Source organism: Giraffa tippelskirchi, chromosome 12 (genome assembly GCF_054371585.1).
Source record: "Giraffa tippelskirchi isolate mGirTip1 chromosome 12, T2T-mGirTip1v1.2.pri, whole genome shotgun sequence".
In the NCBI taxonomy this organism is placed as follows: domain Eukaryota; kingdom Metazoa; phylum Chordata; class Mammalia; order Artiodactyla; family Giraffidae; genus Giraffa; species Giraffa tippelskirchi.
In genome coordinates, this window is record NC_137286.1 from 19,701,791 (window position 1) to 19,719,968 (window position 18,178).

At 39.6% G+C, this 18,178-nt stretch overlaps 1 protein-coding gene across 2 annotated transcripts in view; it reads left to right on the plus strand.

The window, feature by feature from the left end:
* LOC145528812 (uncharacterized) overlaps positions 1-18,178 on the plus strand; it is a 612,770-nt gene that overhangs the window by 27,157 nt on the left and 567,435 nt on the right. For both annotated transcript variants that reach the window (XR_014070716.1, XM_081547827.1), the window contains exon 2: positions 13,355-13,447. The gene's annotated coding sequence lies outside the window, so the exon portion shown is untranslated. The remainder of the gene's footprint in view (positions 1-13,354; positions 13,448-18,178) is intronic.

Genomic DNA, 18,178 nt, shown 5'->3' on the forward strand with positions numbered 1-18,178 from the left:
GTTATGGTGGTTTCAAGAATATCTCAGTGTTGTTAGAGTAACCCTCAGTTGAGATTCATTCATTTCTTCATTTCACCCAGGAAGAGTTATATAGAAGGATCTCTGCTTATTCTGTGTGAGAAAACAATATCTAATATGATAGGATACATAGTTTTTTATTTTTAAAATTGAGCCAAAGTTCTCATATATTCTTGATAATTCAAATTTGTGATTAGGGAAAGCAACATGATATCCAAATTCTAGTTATAAAGTCAGATGACTCTTTAGTTCCTGTCATGTGTACGTGTATGTGTGTATATTTAACACTCCTTTTCCTGGGGCAGTGAAGACCTTTGACTCAGAAGAGGAAAGTCAGGAATCAGCAAGGAAAATTAGCTTATCTTTCCACATAGGTGATATTGCTTGCAGTGCCATTGGCTACAAAGAATATCCTGGAGGTCCTCTTGTAGGAAGTGGCAGCTTGACCTGTTTTGAAAGATGAGTGAGAATGAACTGGATTCAGAAGGTGGAGGGTGATATTGCTGGCTGAGGAAGGAGTGTATAGAAACACAGCAGGAAATATCACATGTAATTGGGGAATTGTATTTGGTCTGGTGGGATCAAAAAGAGAATGTAGGGGAATGGTGGGAATGAGCCTAGACGCACAATTGGGCAAATAATTAAGTTGTTGCTGAAGTAATTGTCATCAAGATCATCAGTAACATCATCACCACCTTACCCTCACACCCACCATCATTGTTATCATCCTGACAAGTTGCATACCAGGCTCAATTAAGGAAGCAGCAGAAAGGCAGATGTTGGGGCAGTCTAATCTACAGTATTTGGGGACTGCTTTGATGTGGGGTGACTTATGCGTAGATGCTACTACTACTACTACTAAGTCGCTTTAGTTGTGTCCGACTCTGTGCGACCCGATGGACGGCAGCCCACCAGGCTTCTCTGTCCACGGGATTCTCTAGGCAAGAATACTGGAGTGGGTTGCTATTTCCTTCTCCATGCGTAGATGGGTTGTTGTATTTGGACTGCTTGTGGGACATCCAGTAGAGCTGTCAATCAGGAATATGGGCACGCGGGACTGGAATTCAACAGAGAGGTCTGGGATGCAGATGCATTTTCAGAATCATACTTGAAGCCTTTCTTCTTGTGTCTCTTTTTTACAAAGTGTGTAGGAGAGGAAATAAGAGAAGAGAGAGCAAGTTATATTTTTGGGCTGGGGGGCTTGAAAAAAATGTTAATGTTGTGGAAAGGAAAAAGGGAAAGAAGAGAGTTCATAAAGAGGGCAAAAAGGACTAAAGGGGAATTGGAGAAAATGTGAACAGCAGAAAGAAAAAGAAAGTTCTTTTTTTTCTTTTTTAACTGAGTGCCTGTTGTGTGTAGTCACGTGCTAGATACTGAAGAGACAGAGTGAAAGACTGTGTTAGGTGTTGTGGGCAATGCATGATGAGTCTGAGAAGAGTTCCTGTTTTCAAGGAACTCACAGGATTTTAGTGAGGAGAGGCACATAAGCTGCTAAGAAGAAGTAATAGGAGGGAAAATGTAATGGCACAATGGTAATAAATTACTCCTAAATGGAACTGGAGAAGGCTTCTTGGAGATGATAACATTTAGGTGGACACTGGGTGGAATGTCTCTCAGGGGAAAAGAGAGGGAGGACCTTTCTCGACTGGTGATGGTGCATGAGTGTTATCTACTAAATTGTGTTCCCACCAAATTCATATGTTGAAGCCATAACCACCCTCTGACTGACTATATATTTAAGGAGGTAATTAAGGTCCATTGAAGTCAGAGGGTGGGACTCTTAGAGGACAGATGTCTTTATAAGAAATGAAGGAGACAGCAGAGCTCTCTTCCTCTTCATGTGCTCACAGAATAAATTCATTTAAAGGCATAGCAGGAAGGTGGTTGCCTGCAAGTTGCAAAGAGAGCGTTCAGAAGAATCTGAATTTGCTGACACCTTGATCTTGGAGTTTTTGCTTCCAGGATTGTGAGAAAATAAGTTTCTGTTGTTTAAGCCAGCAGCCTACGGCGTTTTGTGGTGGTGGCCAGAGACTAGAACAGTGAGCAGCTCATAGAGGCACACAGTGTATTTAAGGGAAGATGAGCAGCTCTGTGAATCTGGAGACAAGGACATAGGAGGGGGTGTGGTGGGAGATGAGAGAGTTAAGTGCATTCTTTGCGTAACTGTATAACCTTGAAGGCAAATGGCCACTTGGCTTAATACCGCTTGGGTTTTGAATACTGATCATAGGGTCCTGTGAGCAAAAGGAGCAGAACTGGGAAAATTTGGGGGCTCCTTAAGGAGGAGCAGAGCTAATGGTCAAAATAGATTTACGTCACAAAGGCACTTGGAGTAGCCACCCCTTATAATGAAGACCTGAAAATTTAAGATTGAAATTAAAACATGAAACATTTCTTACATTTCCTAGTAGACAAGATCTGTTACTATATAGACATTAGATATGATCTGTTTCATTTTGTGATTTTTGGATCTTTGGTTAGTAGTATTTGAAAATCAGTTTAAGGGTAGCATTGAAAGCACCATCCAGGTGACTATATTCATTAATTTTGTTAGTGTCAGTGAATGGAATGCTTACACAGGCAACCTCACTGAACCCTGGTGAAAATGTTCCTTTTCCGTTGTATTGAACTTGTGAGTTTCAGTGTTGATATGTTGGTTGTTAATGCTGCTGCTGCTGCTAAGTCGCTTCAGTCGTGTCCAACTCTGCGCGACCCCATAGACGGCAGCCCACCAGGCTCCGCCGTCCCTTGGATTCTCCAGAAAAGAATACTGGAGTGAGTTGCCATTGCCTTCTCCGGTTGTTAATGCTAGTCTGGGCCAAGTCAAAGTCCTGTACAATGCAGCCAGCATTCCCTTGAATAATCAACTCTCATTTAGAAGGAAATGGAAAGTTGTAGATTAAACACTAAAGGGAAAGTGGTGACAGATGTTTAATTGGTTGCTTTCTTGTCACTTCTTAATGTGTGAGATGCCCTTACGAGAAGGGCTAGAGTAGACTGAATGGAAACAGCCATTTAACTATCCTCTGACTCATCCTTATGATAGTATTCATTTCTCATTTTATTTCTAATGTATTCACTGTTTATTACAATTTTCAGCATCTGATTGTAGACAAGGAGTAACTGCCCCCCATATATTTGTCATTGTTTGAAAAGACAATATTGAGTGAATTTTATACTCTCTCATCACCCATGAAGTACAGAAAACTAAGCATGGCCCAGCCTTCAGAAGTTCAAAGAACTTGTTGCTTTCATCCTGCACCCTTCAGATACTTCTGACCTCCTCGGATGAAGGTCTGTTATAAACACACAAGCCAGGCACACTGTTCGAGCTGATTTTCTGTAGTGTTCTTCAAGACTGTCAACAAGTTCTCTTCCTGTTTCTGCCTTTCATTTTTGATCTACCCCAGCCTCTGAAACCCATCTTTCTGGCCATGACCTTTGGCATGAACTTGGGATTTGTTTTCTGGCTTTATGCAATAATAGCTGCTAGTAAAAGTATACTTCGGTCTGTGGAGGGGACTGACTGGAGGATTCATCACTCTAAAGCCCACCTGCTGAATGGGGTCATATATATAAAGAATTGTGCGTGGAACCTGGCATCAGGTAATGGTATATGTTTCAGTAAATGTTGATCCCTTGCAAGTTTTCCATGCTTAGCATTTTCAGATGTCAGAAGGAGAGGATGGTAGAGGAGAGACAGCTGGCTGTTTGTGTACAGAATCAGAATTGAGAAGGGAGATTTTGGAATGTGAACATTTTTTTTTCTTTCCTTTGATCCATCACAAGATCTAGTTAATTCTTCCTCCTAGACGTGGCTACTGGAGTTGGAAACGTGTGTTCAAATCAAAACTCATGAGCTATGTGACTCGGAGAAAATTACTTAATGTCTTGTGCCTCATCTGTAAAATGGAGATAATAATAGTACCTAACTGAGAATCGTTGAGATGGGTAAAAGACATCACATGAAAAGCACCTAGAAACGGAGCCTGGTTGTTAATGAGGGCTTAATAATATTAGATACTACTATTGTTCCTATTATTTTCTTGTTATCCACAAAAGTACCTACCATGTAGAAATTTTTTTGTTATGACTGTTGTTATTATTGTTACCCACATTAGTAATTTTCTGTAGACATAAGTGAAACAAATTCAGGGGTACTGTTTTCTGCATTATTCAGTTCAGTTTAATCGCTCAGTCATGTCCGACTCTTTGCGACCCCATGAATCGCAGCAGGCCAGGCCTCCCTGTCCATCACCAACTCCCGGAGTTTACCCAAACTCATGTCCATCGAGTTGGTGATGCCATCCAGCCATCTCGTCCTCTGTCATCCCCTTCTCCTCCTGCCCCCAATCCTTCCCAGCATCAGGGTCTTTTCAAATGAGTCAGTTCTTCACATCAAGTGGCCAAAGTATAGGAGTTTCAGTTTCAACATCAGTCCTTCCAATGAACACCCAGGACTGATCTCCTCTAGGATGGACTGGTTGGACCTCTTTGCAGTCCAAGGGACTCTCAAGAGTCCTCTCCAACACCATAGTTCAAAAGCATCAATTCTTTGGCACTCAGTTTTCTTCACAGTCCAACTCTCACATCCATACATGACCACTGGAAAAACCATAGCCTTGACTAGACGGACCTTTGTTGACAAAGTAATGTCTCTGCTTTTTAATATGCTATCTAGGTTGGTCATAACTTTCCTTCCAAGGAGTAAACGTCTTTTAATTTCATTGCTGCAATCACTATCAGCAGTGATTTTGGAGCCCAAAAAAATAAAGTCTCTCACTGTTTCTACTGTTTCCCCATCTATTTGCCATGAAGTGAAAGGACCAGATGCCCTGATCTTAGTTTTCTAAATGTTGAGCTTTAAGCCAACTTTTTCACTCACCTCTTTCACTTTCATCAAGAGGCTCTTTAGTTCCTCTTCACTTTCTGCCATAAGGGTGGTGTCATCCGCATATCTGAGGTTATTGATATTTCTCCCAGCAATCTTGATTCCAGCTTGTGGTTCTTCCAGCCCAGCGTTTCTCATGATGTACTCTGCATATAAGTTAAATAAGCAGGGTGACAATATACAGCCTTGACCTACTCCTTTTCCTATTTGGAACCAGTCTGTTGTTCCGTGTCTAGCTCTAACTGTTGCTTCCTGACCTGCATACAGGTTTCTCAAGAGGCAGGTCAAGTAGTCTGGTATTCCCATCTCTTCCAGAATTTTCCACAGTTTATTGTGATCCACACAGTCAAAGGCTTTGGCATAGTCAATAAAGCAGAAATAGATGTTTTTCTGGAACTCTGTTGCTTTTTCGATGATCCAGCAGATGTTGGCAATTTGATCTCTGGTTCCTCTTCCTTTTCTCAAACCAGCTTGAACATCTGGAAGTTCACGGTTCACATATTGCTGAAGCCTGGCTTGGAGAATTTTGAGCATTACTTTACTAGTGTGTGAGATGAGTGCAATTGTGAGGTAGTTTGAGCATTCTTTGGCACTGCCTTTCTTTGGGCTTGGAATGAAAACTGACCTTTTCCAGTCCTGTGGCCACTGCTGAGTTTTCCAAATTTGCTGGCATATAGAGTGCAGCACTTTCACAGCATCATCTTTTAGGATTTGAAATAGCTCAACTGAAATTCCATCACCTCCACTAGCTTTGTTCGTAGTGATGCTTCCTAAGGCCCACTTGACTTCACATTCCAGGATGTCTGGCTCTAGGTGAGTGACCACACCATTGTGATTATCTGGGTCGTGAAGATCTTTTTTGTACAGTTCTTCCATGTATTCTTGCCACCTCTTCTTTATATCTTCTGCTTCTGTTAGGTCCATACCATTTCTGTCCTTTATTGAGCCCATCTTTGCATGAAATGTTCCCTTGGTATCCCTAATTTTAATAATTTATGCATTGTTAGTCTTAGTTAAATGGCACATGCATTTATTCATGTGTATGTTACTAGACCAATAAAAATGCACAATCTTATTTCAGCTTTTATTTTTGGCTTCTCTTTTTCAGAACCACCAGAAGCCATCTCCTAGACAGGTGAAGCCACTTATCTCTTTGCAGCTGCATGCAGAGACTTGGCAGCCAGCATATGAGATGCTTGGCTGAGACAAATTTTGTATTGGAGTCAGATTTACAGCATGATGCCTTGACTGCTGATGCCTTGAAATGACCCATTTTTCTCCCCAGGCTTTGAATCTTTTTTGCTGGTACTGGACCTCTGCTCGTTGCTTCCCCCACCTATGGATCGTTCTCCATGAGTTACTGCTTGCCTGTCTTTCCTCTCACTGTGAATTGTTTTTGAGTCCTAGCTCTTGTCTGTAAAATCTCATCCCTTGTCGTGTTCCTGGTTTCAAGTAATTGCATACTGTTTATCTTGCTAGCCTGGAGGCTGACCCTTCTGTCTTGACTCTTGATTCTCACCTGGCCTCATATTATCGGTAGCCTCTCAGTCTAAACATCTTCCTGGTCCTACTGACCCATTACAACTAATTCTGCCCAGGTGACCAAAGCCTTTCCTGAAAAATTGCTGTGGCAGATACACACCGGCCAGGTTTAGTTGCCATTTGGTAGTTTGTTCTAGAACATTCTGAGAGAATTCTCTGCCTTGCCTTTCATGAGAAGTGAGTCAGTGTATATTGTTCATGCACAAATGAAAGGTGGCTGTGAATTTTTATCCTTGAAAATGGATCCTTGCCCTGTTGGGGGAGGGGTGTGGGTCAGAGAAGAGGTCCTAGTGACCTGGCAGACCCATACACATACATTCTTTACCCCAAATAGGGGGCATTTCTTGTTTTGTTTCCTTCTACCCCCCAGATCTGTATAGTGCTGGACACTTTTTTGAGAGAGTAAGTTTTGTTTGTGTCACAGACTCAGGGAGTCTTTGATGGCTTGTGACAGGTATTGAAAATGATGGGACTGGGGTGCTGACAGGTGACTCATGCATATGGATGTCTTCTGTGATTGTACATAGCAGTCTGTCTGGGGTTATTTATGGTAGCATTGTCATGGCGATCAATGAGCAGTAAACAAGGCTCTCAAAGCCGTAGGGAGAGTTTTTACAGCCTTTGTAACCAACTGTGGAACCTTTAATTTATTTGTTTGTTTATTTAATTAGTTTTTTAAAAGTTAGATTCTCTATTCTTTTTTTAAGTTTTTATGAAACAAAACTCTGAAAATTAGGAAGTGTAAGTCATTGCCTATTTTCTTATAAAATTTACGGGTTAGATCTTTTTATTTGTGTGCTTAATAAGTTTTCTAAACAGAAAGGTACAAATTATATTCAAAAGTTAAAAATAATCTTGGTAACTTTTAAAAAATTAATTAATCTATTTTAATTGGAGGCTAATTACTTTACAATATTGTAGTGGTTTTTGCCATACATTGACATGAATCAGGTATGGGTATACATGTGTCTGTCCACCATCCTGAACACCCCCCTCACCTCCCTCCCCATCCCATCCCTCAGGGTGGTCCCAGTGCACTGACTTTGAGTTCCCTGTTTCATGCGTCGAACTTGGACTGGTGATCTATTTCACATATATTAATATACATGTTTCAATGCTATTCTCTCGAATCATCCCACCCTCACCTTATCCCATAGAGTCCAAAAGTCTGTTCTTTATATCTATGGCTCTTTTGCTGTCTCACATATAGGGTCTTCGTTACCATCTTTCTAAATTCCATATATATGCATTAATATACTGTTATAGGTGTTTTTCTTTCTGACTTACTTCACTCTGTATAATAGGCTCCAGTTTCATCCACCTCATTAGAACTGATTCAAATGCATTCTTTTTAATAGCTGGGTAATATTCCATTGTGTATGTGTACCACAGCTTTCTTATACGTTCTTCTGCCGATGGACATCTGGGTTGCTTCCGTGTCCTAGCTATTGTAAACAGTGTTGCATTGAACGTTGGGGTACACGTGTCTCTTTCAGTTCTGGTTTCCTCGATGTGTAGGCCCAGCAGTGAGATTGCTGGGTTGTATGGCAGGTCTATTTCCAATTTTTTAAGGAATCTTCACACTGTTCTCCATAGTGGTTGTACTAGTTTGCATTCCCACCAACAGTGTAAAAGGGTTCCCTTTTCTCCACACCCTCTCCAGCATTTATTGTTTGTAGACTTTTTAATAGCAGCCTTTCTGACTGGCATGAGACGATACCTCATTGTGGTTTTGATTTGCATTTCTCTGATAATGAGTGATGAGCATCTTTTCATGTGTTTGTTAGCCATCTGTATGTCTTCTTTGGAGAAATGTCTGTTTAGTTCTTTGGCCCATTTTTTGATTGGGTCGTTTATTTTTCTGGAATTCAGCTGCAGGAGTTGCTTGTTTATTTTTGAGATTAATTGTTTGTCTGTTGCTTCGTTTGCTATTATTTTCTCCCATTCTGAAGGCTGTCTTTTCACCTTGCTTATAGTTTACTTTGTTGTCCAAAAGCTTTTAATTTTAATTAGATCCCATTTGTTTATTTTTGCTTTTATTTCCAATATTCTGGGAGGTGGGTCATGGAGGATCCTGCTGTGATTTATGTCGGAGAGTATTTTGCCTATGTTTTCTTCTAGGAATTTTATAGTTTCTGGTCTTACATTTATATCTTTAATCCATTTTGTGTTTACTTTTGTGTATGGTGTTAGAAAGTGTTCTAATTTCATTCTTTCACAAGTGGTTGACCAGTTTTCCCAGCACCACTTGTTAAAGAGGTTGTCTTTTCTCCATTGTATATTCTTGCCTCCTTTGTCGAAGATAAGGTGTCCATAGGTGCGTGGATTTATCTCTGGGCTTTCTATTTTGTTCCATTGATCTATATTTCTGTCTTTGTGCCAGTGCCATACTGTCTTGATGACTGTAGCTTTGTAGTATAGTCTGAAGTCAGGCAGGTGGATTCCTCCCGTTCCATTCTTCTTCCTCAAGATTGCTTTGGCTCTTCAAGGTTTTTTGTATTTCCATACAAATTGTGAAATTATTTGTTCTAGTTCTGTGAAAAATACTGTTGGTAGCTTGATAGGGATTGCATTGAATCTATAGATTGCTTTGGGTAGTATACTCATTTTCACTGTATTGATTCTTCTGATCCATGAACATGGTATATTTCTCCATCTATTTGTGTCATCTTTGATTTCTTTCATCAGTGTTTTATAGTTTTCTATATATAGGTCTTTTGTTTCCTTAGGTAGATTTATTCCTAAGTATTTTATTCTTTTTGTTGCGATGGTGAATGGAATTGTTTCCTTAATTTCTCTTTCTGTTTTCTCATTGATCGTGTATAGGAATTGGAGAAGGCAATGGCAACCCACTCCAGGACTCTTGCCTGGAAAATCCCATGGACGGAGCAGCCTGGTAGGCTACAGTCCATGGGGTTGCAAAGAGTTGGACATGACTGAGCGACTTCACTTTCACTTTTCACTTCCATGTATTGCAGAAGGAAATGGGAATCCACTCCAGTATTTTTGCCTGGAGAATCCCTGGGACCAGAGGAGCCTGGTGGGCTGCCGTCTATGGGGTCACACAGAGTCAGACACGACTGACGCGAGTTAGCAGCAGCAGCAGCAGCAGCAGCAGTATATTGGAATGCAAGGGATTTCTGTGTATTAATTTTATATCCTGCAACTTTACTATATTCGTTGATTAGCTCTAGTAATTTTCTGGTGGTGTCTTTAGGGTCTTCTATGTAGAGGATCATGTCATCTGCAAACAGGGAGAGTTTTACTTCTTCTTTTCCAATCTGGATTCCTTTTATTTCTTTTTCTGCTCTGATTGCTGTGGGTAAAATTTCCAAAGCTATGTTGAATAGTAGTGGTGAGACTGGGCACCCTTGTCTTGTTCCTGACTTTAGGGGAAATGCTTTCAGTTTTTTACCATTGAGGATAATGTTTGCTGTGGGTTTATCATATATGGCTTTTATTATGTTGAGGTATGTTCCTTCTGTGCCTGCTTTCTAGAGGGTTTTAATCATAAATGGATGTTGAATTTTGTCAAAGGCTTTCTCTGCATCTATTGAGATAATCATATGGTTTTTATCTTCCAATTTGTTAATGTGGTGTATCACATTGATTGATTTGCAAATATTGAAGAATCCTTGCATCCCTGGGATAAAGCCGACTTGGTCAAGATGTATGATCTTTTTAATATGTTGTTGTATTCTGTTTTCTAGAATTTTTTTGAGTATTTTTGCATCTATGTTCATCAGTGATATTGACCTATAGTTTTCTTTTTTTTGTGGCATCTTTGTCTGGTTTTGGTATTAGGGTGATGGTAGCCTCATAGAAAGAGTTTGGCAGTTTACCTTTCTCTGCAGTTTTTCTGAAAGAGTTTTGAGTAGGATAGGTGTTAGCTCTTCTCTAAATTTTTGGTAGAATTCAGCTGTGAAGTCATCTGGTCCTGGGCTTTTGTTTGTTGGAAGATTTTTGGTTACAGTTTCATATTCTCTGCTTGTGATGGGTCTGTTAAGATTTTCTATTTCTTCCTGGTTCAGTTTTGGAAGGCTATACTTCTCTAAGAATTCATCCATTTCTTCCAAGTTGTCCATTTTATTGTCATATAGTTGCTAATAGTCTCTTGTGATCCTTTGTATTTCTGTGTTGTCTGTTGTGATTTCTCCATTTTCATTTCTAATTTTGTTGATTTGATTCTTCTCCCTTTTTGTTTTTTTGATGAGTCTGACTAATGGTTTGCCTATTTTATTTATCTTCTCAAAGAACCAGCTTTTAGTTTTGTTGATTTTTGCTATAGTCTCCTTTGTTTCTTTTCGATTTATTTCTGTCGTAATTTTTATGATTTCTTTCCTTCTTCTAACCCTGGGGTTCTTCATTTCTTCCTTTTCTAGTTGCTTCAGGTGTAAAGTTAGGTTATTTATTTGATTTTTCTCTTGTTTCCTGAGGTAAGCTTGTATTGCTATGAACCTTCCCCTTAGCACTGCTTTTGGTGAATCTCATAGGTAAAATCAGATTCTTGATTCCTGTCCTTTTCCAGTGTTCACATTTCTGTAAATGATACTTTTTAGCTGAAATCTTTTTTCTTCAGAGTATTTATATGACTATATTATATATTTATATATGTTTTTTAATCTGTCTCCATTTCCAGTATGTTAATCCCACAGGAGCAGGAAACCTAACTGTCCTGTTCATAGTAGTATTGCTAATACCTAGGGTAAAGACAAGCACATAGCAGGCACTGATATGTATTTGTTGATGTATTGCATGAATGACTACTTAAAATGCATTAAATAGAAAAGGATGCATAAAGTGTTACCACTGATTAACTCTTGAAGGCAGAATAAGGTGATATTTTAGAGCTCTTCTATGTCTGTGTGCTTAGTCACTTCGTCACTCCATCATGTCCAGCTCTCTGCAGCCCCATGGACTGTAGCTCTCCAGGCTCCTCTGTTTATGAAAATTTCCGAGGAATAATACTTGATCAGGTTGCCATTTCCTCCTCCAGAAGATCTTCCTGACTTAGAGATTGAACCCATGTTCTCTCATGTCTCTGCACTGGCAGGTGGATTCTTTACCACCAGCACCACCTGCGAAGCCTGAGCTCTTCTGTTGTCCAGTTTTTCTCACTAATTATTAAAATTGGTGTAGAGAGACTAATTTGTAAATTCACTGAATTTTAGAAAGTCATGTGTACTGTTATTTTTAATAGTCAGAAAAAAAAGTAAAGAATGAAACTGGATAGTGTGGTATAATAAAGTTCACTTCAGTTCAGTTGCTCAGTTGTGTCCAACTTTTTGTGACCTTATGGACTGCAGCACGCCAGGCTTCCCTGTCCATCACCAATCCAGAGCTTACTTGAACTCATGTCCATCGAGTCGGTGATGCCATCCAACCATCTCGTCCTCTGTTGTCCCTTTTCCTCCCGCCTTCAATCTTTTCCAGCATCAGAGTCTTTTCAAATGAGTCAGTTCTTCCCATCAGGTGGCCAAAGTATTGGAGTTTCAGCTTCAGCATGAGTCTTTCCAATGAATATTCAGGACTGATTTCCATTAGGATGGACTGGTTGGATCTCCTTGCAGTCCAAGGGATTCTCAAGAGTCTTTTCCAACACCACAGTTCAAAAGCATCAATTCTTTGGTGCTCAGCTTTCTTTATAGTCCAACTCTCACATCTATACATGACTACTGGAAAAATCATAGCTTTGACTAGACAGACCTTTGTTGGCAAAGTAATGTCTCTGGTTTTTGATATGCCGTCAAGATTGGTCATAGCTTTTCTTCCAAGGATCCAGCGTCTTTTAATTTCATGGCTGTAGTCACCATCTGGAGTGATTTTGGAGCCCAGGAAAATTAAGTCTCTCACTGTTTCCATTGTTTCCCATCTGTTTGCCATGAAGTGATGGGACCATGGCAAGTGATGGATGCTGTGATCTTAGTTTTCTGAATGTTGAGTTTTAAGCCACCTTTTCCCTCTCCTCTTTCACTTTCATCAAGAGGCTCTTTAGTTCTTTTCACTTTCTGCCATAAGGGTAGTGTCATCTGCTTATCTGAGGTTATTGATATTTCTCCTGGAATCTTGATTCCAGCTTGTGCTTCATCCAGCCCAGCGTTTCGCATGATGTACTCTGCATATAAGTTAAATAAGTAGGGTGACAACATACAGCCTTGATGTACTCCTTTTCCTATTCGGAACCAGTCTGTTGTTCCATGTCCAGTTCTAACTGTTGCTTCTTGACCTGCATACAGATTTCTCAGGAGGCAGGTGAGGTGGTCTGGTATTCCCATCTCTTTAAGAATTTTCCACAGTTTGGTGGAGAGTTCTGACAAAATGTGGTCCACTGGAGAAGGGAATGGCAAACCCCTTCCATATTCTTGCCTTGAGAACCCCATGAACAGTATGAAAAGGCAAAAAGATAGGAAACTGAAAGATGAACTCCCCAGGCTGATAGGTGCCCAATATGCTACTGGAGAACAGTGGAGAAATAACTCCAGAGAGAATGAAGAGATGGAGCCAAAGCAAAAACAACACCCAGTTGTGGATGTGACTGGGAATGGAAGTAATGTCCGATGCTGTAGAGAACAATATTGCTTAGGAACCTGGAATGTTAGGTCCATGAATCAAGGTGTAGTAAAAGGACTGTATTATTAATACATCATCAGAAGATCAAGCAAAACAATCATAAATATTGACAACAAAGTAAATTATTTAGTTCAGCTATCACTCCAGAGAAATAACTCCTCCTAAGATGGCAGTGTACTATCCTTGGAGAAGTCTTGTTTCATAAAAACTGTATCAATAAGGTTAAAATCACAGAGTATCTAATTTTAGGAAACTTTGGTTCCAGTTTCCTTCATTCAAGTTGCATTTGTTTTTACCTTATTCTAATTTCAATTTTTGTTTTTCTGATTTTAGAAAAATAGTTGGAATTCTTTATGAGATTGAAATTTCTGTTGTGTTGAATGAAGCCAGGCTTATACTTTGGAGATCTTGTGTTCATCCCACAAGGTATATGATATGATTTTAAACTCTTTACCCAAAAGAAGTCTTTGTACCTCTTTGCACCAAAAAACCTCTCATCCTATTTTCTGTATTTACATTGTTTTATACTGTGCTATAAATTCCTAGTAAGCCAACTATACTTATGTTATTAACTTTGGTCAAGTACCATTCACTTCTCTATAATTAAAAAATGTTACTTTGAATCTCAACACGTGGAGAATGGGAAGGAAAGAATAATTTACAAGGAAGAGTGGAAAACAATCCTTTCATAATATATTATTACTTCAAGTATACCCTAGGGTACTAAATATGAAACAGCCTTGATGGTACATGTTTGTTAAATCCAACAGATAATGACATATGTGTAGCTGTAATGAAAAAAGAACAACTCATTTTAATAGCTTCACTAAAGTAATATTACCTCCAGCATTAGAAACATGATATTTCTCTGAGCATATGCAGTTATTTTATAGAAACAAAACTACTGTTCATGGATGTTAATAAGATAGTTTCTGTCATGTACGTTGTCTTTTTAATATTCAGGTAAAAGTCTTGTTAAAATGACTGAAAACATGCATATTTGGTTATTAGTTAGCATTTGAAATTACAGTAGGTATTCATGATAATGCTTTGGGGCTAATTTAGGTGCAATTATGGAATCTTACGACTGTTCATCCTAAACAGCACATGTAGTCAAATAGATAGTTATAAAACAATTCTAATAGGGCAAATAGCAACATAGGCATTCCTATCTTTATTCCACAGTATGTCATGGTGTTATTATATGCTTCCAAAGGGAACTAAGAACTATTAAAACTATGACAAGGATAATAACATGTCCTTAAAGCAAAGCTCTTGCAGCAGATTGGGTTTTCAGTCAGTCTTTCCTTCCTCCCTCCCTCTCTTCTTTCCTTTTTTTTCCTTCAGTAACTGTTTTTGGAAGGCCCATTATCCATTACATGCTATACTGGCTCCTGGGAATAGAGTAGGGAGTAAAACCTTTCTAACCTTGTAAAGCTTACAAACTAGGAGAAGACACACACATATTTATTGGGTAGCTAGTCTGTGCCAAATACTCTCCAGTAGTAAAAACTACAGACAAGGGCAATGAGGTGGAAAGCACTTGGTATGCTCCAGGAACAAAAAGTAGGCAGACATGATCAGTGGATTGCATTGGACCAGAGTAGAGGAAGAACATAGATCATTGCAGGCATTGAGTGAGACAGAATGATGGCTGGAGCTCGGGTAGTGGCAGAGCATCTGGAGAGAAGGGAACAGATGTCAGATCCACTAAGGGGGGTATAATTGACAGAATATTCAGAGGGTACCCTCAAAATATTGAGGTCTTTGACTTTGCTGATCCCTCAACTGCTGCTGCTGCTGCTAAGTTGCTTCAGTCGTGTCCGACTCTGTGCGACCCCATAGACAGCAGCCCACCAGGCTCCGCCGTCCCTGGGATTCTCCAGGCAATAATACTGGAGTGGGTTGCCATTTCCTTCTCCAGTGCACGAAAGGGAAAAGTGAAAGTGAAGTCGCTCAGTCGTGCCCGACTCTTAGCGACCGCATGGACTGTAGCCTACCAGGCTCCTCCGTCCATGGGATTTTCCAGGCAAGAGTACTGGAGTGGGGTGCCATTGCCTTCTCCGCTGATCCCTCAAAGTCTACTTCAAATCTGATTTTCCACAAAATTCTGATAATTTACAGTTAAAAACACCATTATTCACTACATATGCGGTCAGCTTTATGTCCATTGTGATAGACATATAGTGGCTTTTATTGTTTTGCAGTATATCTTTTATCTACCAGCTTGTTAGCTTTTGTAACTTTGTTTTATATAAATTAGTAATAGTATTATATATGATGGTGATATAATTTATAAATACATATGACTTCCCTGGGTGGCTCAGTTGATAAAGAATCTGCCTGCAATGCAGGAGATGCACGTTTGATACTGGGTCAGGAAGATCCCCTGGAGAAGGAAATGGCAGTCCACTCCAGTATTCTTGCCTGGAGAATCCCATGAACAGAGGAGCCTGGTGGGCTATAGTCCATGGGGTCGCGAGAGTCGGGCATGACTTAACTACTATACCACCAACCACCATCAAAAATATATATATTTAAATCTTGAAACCTAAAAAATGTAAATCAGTGAACAATTAAGGATTTTGTACAGGTACTCTTTTCCTGGGGATTTTTAAAATAGAAAGTCAATTTCCACTACATCCTGGCACTACTTTTAAAGAGAGCATTTGTCAGGACACAAATCATAAAAAGGGAACAGAACTAGGGCTTCCAGAGTAAATCATTCTATTTCCTCTACAAGTTTTATCCTGTCTTTTATTTAGAACTTGGATAGACCCTCAGATATTCCTAGTATAGTAGAGTCATAGCACTAAGCAGACTTAAGGAAGGGAGGCTTTATTAACTTCATCTTGCTTTTTGCTTCATTTATAGACCTTGATCCTAATTCCCTTTTCCTTGAAATCTCTTTTGGACATTATTCTATACTTTTTGGAAAATCACTAAAGAATTGTTCCTGAGAATCATAGGAATAATCTTATGAGCCCTCAGCAAGACAGTTTTAAGGTGAATAATACCAGATTCTCTGCTTCAACAACAATGTTTTATCTTCTGTTGAATCTTCATCTCAGTGATTTGCAATGGTAGTCATCAAATAATATGATGGAAAAAGGGATGTGGCTGGAGATGAGGCCAAAGAAGGATGGATCTTGACAGATGGAACTAACTTCAAAGAGAGGAGAAAATTGATTTTCGTTTGTGCTAAGTGTACTTGGAAATAGGTTGTAGTCTTTATCCCATGAGTGTATTAGTCTTCATATATCACTAAGTCCCTTGGGTAAAATGGCTACTACCACTGCGGTGCTTGTCACATCAGATTTATCTAATGCATTTGATGCAGAGTTTTATACTCCTCGGTCAATGTGGCATATGAATCCATCTTTTTTTGTGTGTTTTTAAGGCCTTATCTCGGCCAAAAAAATCTGTATTAAAGTCTCTAGAGCAAACCTCGGAGAAAGGTACGTGAATATTGTTCCAGGTTGATTGTTATTGGAATGTAGATGCAGGACTTCCTATTGTGAGATTAATGAAGAAAATCACCCACCATTGTCCACGTTACTTGGCAATTTATTCTCTCCATAATGGAGAGAAGTAAAATTCAAAGAACAGCAAAGAATGCTTAAAGGGACTCACTGGAACTGATGAAATAGTAGGACTTAATAAATGAAATTATAAAGGTTAGATCTGCACGAAATCTTAGATGCCATTTAGGTCTGTCTTTTTATTTTACTGAGAATCACAAATCTGGATAAAATCTCCTTTACCCCAGAGTCATAGCCAGCATCCCTTTTGTAGGGGCTTTAGTTGGTTTAGAGCTGGGCTGAGACTCAGGGAGGGTCATGACTCCCTTTATCCTATTCTTCGTGTCACCCTCATCTATCTTGAAGCTTGAAGTATTATTACTTATTGAAATAATCTGTGAGGTGCCTCCCTGTCTAACCTCCTTCCTGTCCTTTCTTGCTACACCCTCTCTACTTTCTGGTGGGTTTACTCATCTCCTGGGACCAGAGATGCATCAGCCTGTGTTGGTTCTTACATTTGTCAGATGAATGCTCGTTTCTTGAGAACTCACGCCCTTCCCCTGCTCTCAGTCTACAGTCAGCTCCATTTGACGGCCTCTATTCTGCGCAGTCAAATCCGACTTAGGCCACAGAGATTTCCCTTCCTTCTCAGTCCTGACAGATTCATGGTTCCTCAATTCCTAAATGGTTTGCAGTTTCTAACTGTGATTCCCAAAGCCCAGCCAGTCTTCAAAATAACTGGTAAGGTTTTTAAAAAAACTTATGTAAAAATTTATTTTAAATATAGATTCTTGGGCCCTACTTCCAGAATTCTCTTTTGAGTAGGTCTGGAGTAGAGCCCAGGAATCTACTAAAAAAAATCCTCACTCCCCCTCCCCCCTAAATAACTTCTGTGTGATTTTCATGAGCAGGTAGATTTGGGAACCAATGATCTAAAATACTTACTAATTTAAAGTTTGTCCTGTGTGAAGGTTTTTTTCATGTGAGTTCGTTTTAAATTCCAACCTGCAAGGTGAACCTCAACCTGCAAGGTAGGATAGTAGAAAGGGAGGAGAGTGGTCAGATCTGTTTGTAAAAGGAAGTGAAGTTTTTCTGCAAAAGAAGTGGTGGGAAGGAAGCAGGCTCCTTGAAACCATAGCTTAGTGTCTATGATAAGACAAATCTGGTGAAAATTAAAATGAAGGGAGACTCTTAAAGATATTTCTTAGTTAATAAGCATCACTTGATACTGTGAAAGAAAAAAGTGCTTTAAAATCTAGCACAGCTTATAGAGTTTCAGTGTATATGTATTGTTTGGACCTTAGCAAACACTTCTGGGGACCTTTTCAGTATTGCCTTTACTTTGTTTCTTTACTAAATTTCCTTGATTCTCAAATTTCTGTATGTGTCCGAACATCCTGGGGGCTTGGTTAAAACTCAGTCCTTGGATTCAGTAGGTCTGAGTTGGGGTTTGAGATTTGCATTTCTAACGTTCCCAGCTGATGCTGTTGCTGCTGGTTCTGGTTCACTGCTGTAAACTTTTTGTTTTTCACTTGACTTCTAGGACTTCTTTCTCTTGCTGCCCTGGCCAGTCCTTCTAGGTGTTCTCTGCTGAACACTCCTCTTCTTTATTAATTTGAAATTGTGTCACAGTATT